The 7,066-nt window shown below is 42.7% G+C and overlaps 1 non-coding gene across 1 annotated transcript; it reads right to left on the bottom strand.

The window, feature by feature from the left end:
• Positions 1–5,125: 5,125 nt before the first annotated feature.
• LOC142568015 (U2 spliceosomal RNA) lies at positions 5,126–5,314 on the bottom strand. Its single transcript, XR_012825340.1, has one exon. It is a non-coding gene; the product is annotated as a U2 spliceosomal RNA (small nuclear RNA).
• Positions 5,315–7,066: the final 1,752 nt, after the last annotated feature.

The raw sequence follows: 7,066 nt of genomic DNA on the forward strand, positions 1-7,066 counted from the left end.
GCGCCCGTAGGCCTGACGAGGCGTGTTCACATAGCAACAGCAGGATGGTTGCTAATGGATCATCTTGGCTTGGATACATTAGGCACGAGGCACCAGACGGCGCCCTGTTTTATAAACGTCTTCTTTACGTTTGCGTTTCCGTACGGTAAACTAAAAAACTTGAAAAGACGCGCAGCGAAACGTCCCGCAAAGGTGCTTACGTTTGACGTACGTACTGCGACAAACGCTGTTCTAAAGCTGTCTATTCAGAGCGACCGCTGCGACTGATATCACGCGGCCGGAAACAGTTGGACGACTGATCACTCCGGCGCACTCTTTTTGTCAACATCTCGGACACATATTTTTTTGAGATTCTAGCCATAGACAGGTAGGCTGTAATATTTCCACACCTTTCAAAAGATGAAGCGCCAGCAGTGATAGCGCACTAAGAAGGAACAAAGACAGGACAAGGCGCTACTTGCAACTGTTTATTTAAGTCAAAGGTAGATGATTGTATAGCCGTGGGGAGAGGCGGACGAAAAAAAGAGGAACACTGATTATGTGGATGCGCACGCACGAGAACAGTGAAGATGTATATGAAGGCAATCACGATTAATCAAAATATAAAACTTGTCTAAAAACATGCTTTCATTTGTGTAAATATTCAAAGACGGCGTGCTGACACTTCTTGTCGGCCTCCAATCTGGTTGGCCTCCAATAGTTCACGCGCCACAGAATATTTGCTTTTAAACATGATTGTTGTATCATGAAACCTTGCTTCACATGCTTGCTTATTCTCATTCCTGCAGGCCTTGCCATGAAGCGGCAAATTTGAAGCATCACCATTTTTCAATGAAAGCTTATGCTCCCGCAGGCGTTCATTAATACATCGGCCAGTTTGGCCGCTATACTCTTTCCCACACTTCAGCGGTATGCGGTATACGACCCCTTCTTCACACTTCACAAAAGGTCTTGTATGTTTAATAGAACGCCCTACTTTCTTAGAGTCATCAGAGCCAATCAGGTGGCACAAAGTAGCAAGTATTCTGGGCGCGGAAAGAAGCCACAGGAATTTTAATTTCACGGCGACGTGTTTAACATTTATGCGCCACTGTGTGAGAATACGTTATCGCCACTGGTTTAGCGTTCTTTTAGATTGTGTGACCTTCTTCGCTGCTTCTTTTTCTTTCTTTTTTCACCTTTTTCAATAACGCCTCCGAAACTGCGCTTAAAACCAAACAAGGAAAGCCAGCCTTCCTCAGCTTCATAATCTGTTCGAAACTGTGTTTTTAGCGAAGTTTCGGAGGCGTTATTCGAAAAGGTGAAAAAAGAATGAAAAAGAAGCAGTGAGGAAGGACAAACAACCGGAAAGAAAGCTAAACCAGTGGTGATACCGTATTCTCACAAATGATGTTAAACACGTCGCCGTGAAATAGAAAATTCTTGTGGTTCTTCCCGCGCCGCGAAACCTTGCTACTTTGTGCCGCCTGATTAGCTCTGATGACTCTAAGAAAGTAGGGTGTTGTATTAAACATACAAACCCTTTTGTGAAGCATGAAGACGGGGTCGTATACCGCATACCACTGAATTCTGGGAAAGGGTATATCGGCCAAACTTGCCGATGTATTAATGAACGCCTTCGGGAGCATAAGCTTTAATTGGAAAGTGGTTATGGTTCAAGCTTGCCGCTTCATGGCACGGCCCGCGAGAATGAGAATAAGCAAGCATGTGAAGCAAGGCTTCATGATAGAACAATCATGTTTGAAAACAAAGATTCTGTGGCGCGTGAATTGTTGGAGGCCAACCAGATTAAGAAAAGAGGGGACGCCTGTGTCAGCACCCGTCGTCTATGAATTATGAATATTTACACAAATGAAAGTATGTTTTTAGATAAGCTTTAGATTTTGATTAATCGTGATTCCCTTCATATCTTCAGTGTTCTCGCGCGTGCGCATTCACATAATCAGTGTTCCTCTTTTTTTCGTCCGCCTCTCCCCACGGCTATACAATCAGCTACCTTTGACTTAAATAAACAGTTGCAAGTAGCGCCTTGTCCTGTCTTTGTTCCTTCTTAGTGCGCTATCACTGCTGGCGCTTCATCTTTTGAAAGGTGTGGAAATATTACAGCCTACCTGTCTATGGCTAGAATCTGAAAAAAATGTGCGTCCGAGATGTTGACAAAAAGAGTGAACCAGTGCAAAAAAATCTAGCTATCAGGAACAAAGGATCAGTTTTAAACACAAGATCACTAACTGTAGTTAAAACAACTGCATGAATAGTCTCTGAACATTTTTAGAGCCTGGTCGCAAACGAACTTTCAATGAATGCATGCTGCTGTTTGACAAGCTTTCCAAAAACACCAAGTAAATGGTTGGTGACATTTCATCAAAAGTTGTAAACAGAAAAGCTGCTGAAGGACTTGTGCGCCGTAAACACTTGTATAATAGCCCATTGCAAGGAAAGCATCACTGGCTGTAGCGTAATAGATAAAACTGCTCCTTGATTAGACTGCGAGAAACCCTAAACGGTAGACGTCAAGCAAAAATAACACGCTGACATGTAGGCTTCCGCCACGAAGCTGAAAACAAAGTTTGCATTACTCATTTTGTTTCTGCATTGCTTAATAAACATTTGTCGTTATGTCACTTCTCTTAGTTTGCGATACTTCGTTAAGCAGACAAAAACAGTAATAAGGTTTGAGCAGCGGTTGTAACGAAATATTTTGCTTGTTTCAAATATTCGAAAATATTGAATGGTTTCTTCTTTCTCGAATACGAATACGAATAATTAGTGCGCAATATGCGATTCGTATTCGAAACTTCGAATATTCGGCCAGCCCCAAGTACGCAGGTTTACGTAGCTAATGCTGTGATGCGGAGTTTTGTTCATCGTCTTCTATATATGAGCACATTTAGCAATCATTTTCAATTTCTTTTTCTGAATACTTAGGTCGCGCAATTTTCAGAGTACTTCCAGTTGTATTCTCCTCTTTTCCTGCATTACATTCGTTGCAAAAAAATAAATAAACTTATGTGCTAATAATTTGAGAGCAGTTGCAAATTGTTCAAGTTTCACAACGTGTTTTGGAACACCTAAGTCAGTTCCATCTTTATGCTTAGGCTCTATTACCTTTCTGCATTGCTATTCGCACGCACGCAAGCACGTATACGCGCTCAAGAAAAAGAAAAAAAAAACGAAGAAGGAAAATAAGAAAGAAAGGGAGAAATACTGAAAGAAAGAAAGAAAGAAAGAAAGAAAGGAAGAAAGAAAGAAAGAAAGAAAGAAAGAAAGAAAGAAAGAAAGAAAGAAAGAAAGAAAGAAAGAAAGAAAGGAAGAACGAACGAGTTGGCCTTGGACACAAACGAGTACAAAATGCGGGTCGAATTGCTTTCTCTTTGAGCCCTTGCGGGTACCTGCAGTCATCCACCCCCTTCGCGGTCTTTCAATTTGCATTTCACTTTCTCCTCCTCCTCTTCATCGTATTTCGTACTGCCTCCTTGTTTTCGCCTTTCAATTCAAATCGTCGTTAGCTCTCTGATGTGTTAAAAAAGAAAAAAAATCAGAAAAAAAAGAACTGTGTAGATTCAAATACACAATTGCACTAGTGTAATGCAGGAGAACGCTACCTCCTCTTATTTATACGTAAAGCAAAAAATGTTTTTCTCGACGACCATTTCTTTCGAATAACCGGGAGTAATGGAGTCTCCCCTAAGCCATATAACGCAGCTAAAAGGTCAGTTTCTTCCCAATTAAGTAATTCTCTCGTACTCTTTCCGGAAGCAGCCGACGCATCTATTAAATAGCTTTACATCAGACCTTCGCTTGTGTTAATTGGCTTTGCTTCGTTTGGCCCAATACATTTTTACTTTCTATTCTAAGGGGTGCGGTATCTTAAGAATGTGTGGAACGTTATCAAGGCGCAAACTTGAGCGTCTTCTTTTTTTTCTCTTTTTAGGAACTGACGCATTTTGTCGAGTCAAGAAGTAACGGATATCTCCGTGAGCGCCCTTTGTGAGTATTGCTGTCGAGAATTTTTTTCCAGTAGCATTAAATAGCTGTGAAGTGCGACGTATGCTGCCTTTAAGCCTTGGATGTGACGCCCAGGCAAGTTACACGTTACGACGGGCGTAAAAAGCGTGCTATTACGTTCCATCGCGACGTATATGTTGGTCATAGAGCTCACACAGAAATTATGTCTTATCACTAAGCGGCAGAGAGGGGTTCTGCAGAAACCGCAATGTTGGCGCTTCGCCTTCGTTTTCGCCTTTTGGTAAACGACAAACAAGCAATGTTTACAAACAAGTTTACAAAAAAAATCAAATCGTGTAAAGGACAAAGGAATAAGAAACTTTCTCTTTACAAAACACTGAGACATCAGGCTCCAGTGCCAGTGAAGGGACATTTAATAGATCGAGTCCTTATAAGCAGCTAATTAGGAGGATCCTATCCTCGTTTTCGTCCCAGAAATTATTCCTCTGAAGGCAAGACAAAGGCACGACTAAACACGGGAATTTAGGACAATTATCACTAGCGCCATTTGTCGGCAGCCGGCGCGCATTTGTTGCGTCACAGAATGGGGACGAATTTTAAAAATGTCGGCAGCATGTTACACTTATGTAACACGTGAAGGCGAAAGCTTGTAGCACACTTGGCAATGCATTAAGTTATACGATCGTAGGGGTCAGACTTTTGCAAGACATAAGGCGCAAGAGTTTGAAGTACACGTGTGGCGCTTTAGGTTGGCCTCCTCAACGACACATGCGAGCACTTAATGCACTACCTGACGGTGCAGCATGCTCGTCACTAGTAAGGGTTATAGATGTTAACACAAGCCGAACACAATTATGTTGCATCCTTCCAGCAGGGGAAAGCAGCAGTCGCGGTGGAACGCCTTGCTCCCGCCAATTCGTACGTCGCACCTCGTTTCTCGTTCGACGAGCATCCTTGACCGTAGCGTACTTCCTTGGCGTACCGCGTCATCCGTTAGGACCCGGGAGAGCGTCCTCCGTCGCCGTATCCTTCGCTTCTCAGTCGACTGTCGCTATAACTGCCGCCGCCGCCACCGTGGGACGTCAGCGATGCAACACCTGTTTCACAGCGAAGCTGTATATGACGAGTTTCCACCGGATCGATGCCCGTAGACCAAAAACGGTGGGCCGATCCCGAAGGTCGTACAATACCGGGCTGACCCGCGGCGGATGTGAAGCAGGCTTCAAGCACTTCGTTAACTTGCAGAAATAAGTTCAATATATTTGGTCCAAATACAGCGCGCATCAGATATTAAGCTGATAAGAACAGCTGCTACCCTTTCACCCGCGCCGGCCGTGTCTACGTTCGCCCCACCCTCTCTTTGTCGGCGTTCCAAGCGCCTGCGTATCTCATTTCCTTCTGCTCTCCCGCGGCGGCGGTCCCGTCGAAACCTCACGCGTGCTTAGTTTCCTCCGGCTCCTCGGGGCGGCGGTCCCGTTGTGCACGCGAATGTATATAAAGATCACGCTAAATGAGTCCGTACCTACGTTCAAAATTCTGTGTCACCTCTGTGTCGTATGCTAAACAGCTGCGCCTGTCATCCACCTTCACAGAGTGGAATGGTCGATTATTTTTTTCTGACTCGTTCCCCTATCCACTCGCAACTTGTTCAGAGAAGGTAACTTGTTTTCTTTCTTGTACCACTAGACATGCCGCGTTTTGTTTTCTTTCAAGGCCATCGTGCAACGAGCCATTTAAGAGGAAGCTTTAGCTCGGGCCGAACTCCGATGCGGCCTATTCAAATACATGTAAAACGCAAAAACGATTTTATGAGATAACCATTGGACCCATTGTAATGAAATTTGTTGCATTTGAGAGAGAAAGTTCAATTCTAGTGACAGTTGCAAGCGAAATTTCGATTTAGGGACTGAAATTTGTTAAAAGAATTTGCGAAAATTCAAACGCTCGAAAAGAATAGATGCACAAAGCTTATAAATTAATAGTTCTGCATCAAGAACAGATATCGCCGTTCTGTAAACGGCATCCACTAGATCATTCAAAGCGGGCATATTCGATATGTCAATTTATATCGCACGGGAATTTCTTACGTTGTGTACAAGGGCTCCGAAAAAGCTGTATTTCCATATTACTGATTTTTCTTAGATTCATGTGTCAGATATCAATTTTGTCCGATTTAGATGTACTATCAGATACAATCCACAAAATTGTGATATCATTTTTCCTTGCTGGGTTAGAGAATTGTACACTTGATAGCTTCGTTTCCATGAAAATGTTATTTTTGACAATTCTTAATAAATAATGCACGATCTAAATAAAAAGTTTGAAACCAACCGTCACTAGCATTTAAGTTTTTTTTAATGCAACAAACCTCGTAAAATTTACTGCCGTGGTCGCCGAGAAAACAAGTTCTCCTTTTACTTGTGTTTAGATAGGAGCGCCCTAGCTAAAGCTTCCTGTTAAGGCTTTCGCCGAAATAGTGACAGCACCGTAGCGCTGAAGTCACATCGTTGTCTTCACTTTTTTACAGCCAGCGAGCCTAGTTTTATTCCGGAAACTTTAAATTTTTCTGCGGTGTTGCAAGAAACTGAAGCTATTTGTTGACAGTTGCACATTGGCCCATTGATACAAGCTGACGTGCAGACGGAAATTTCGCTTCGGTATATGTTTGCGGTTGCTCTTCATTTTTTACACAAGTAGAAACCTTGCAATTTATATCTGCTCCTTTTTTTGTTCATATGAACCGTTGAGTGAAAAATATTTTTTCTCTGGTCGCCTGCGTTAGAAGCCGCTTACCGACATAATATACGCTCTGTAAATGTAAATGAGGAAGGAGTTTTGTACCTAATGAAAGAAATATATTTCAGCATTGTTGAAAATGAAAACACGAGTTTATTTGTCAGCAATATTTACTAGAACCTAACAAGCGCTCATACGAAAACATAGAAAGGACATAACCAACGGGACGTTGCGCTTTCTTTTCTGTCCTACTCGTAATCTCCGTTCCATGAGGCATTTCATTGTTCTATACCAAAGAAACAGATACACAGAGACAGCGCTGTCTCTGTGTATGTGCTTTCTTCTACGTCCTCGTTCAGTC

The sequence above is a fragment of the Dermacentor variabilis genome, chromosome 1, assembly GCF_050947875.1.
Source record: "Dermacentor variabilis isolate Ectoservices chromosome 1, ASM5094787v1, whole genome shotgun sequence".
In the NCBI taxonomy this organism is placed as follows: domain Eukaryota; kingdom Metazoa; phylum Arthropoda; class Arachnida; order Ixodida; family Ixodidae; genus Dermacentor; species Dermacentor variabilis.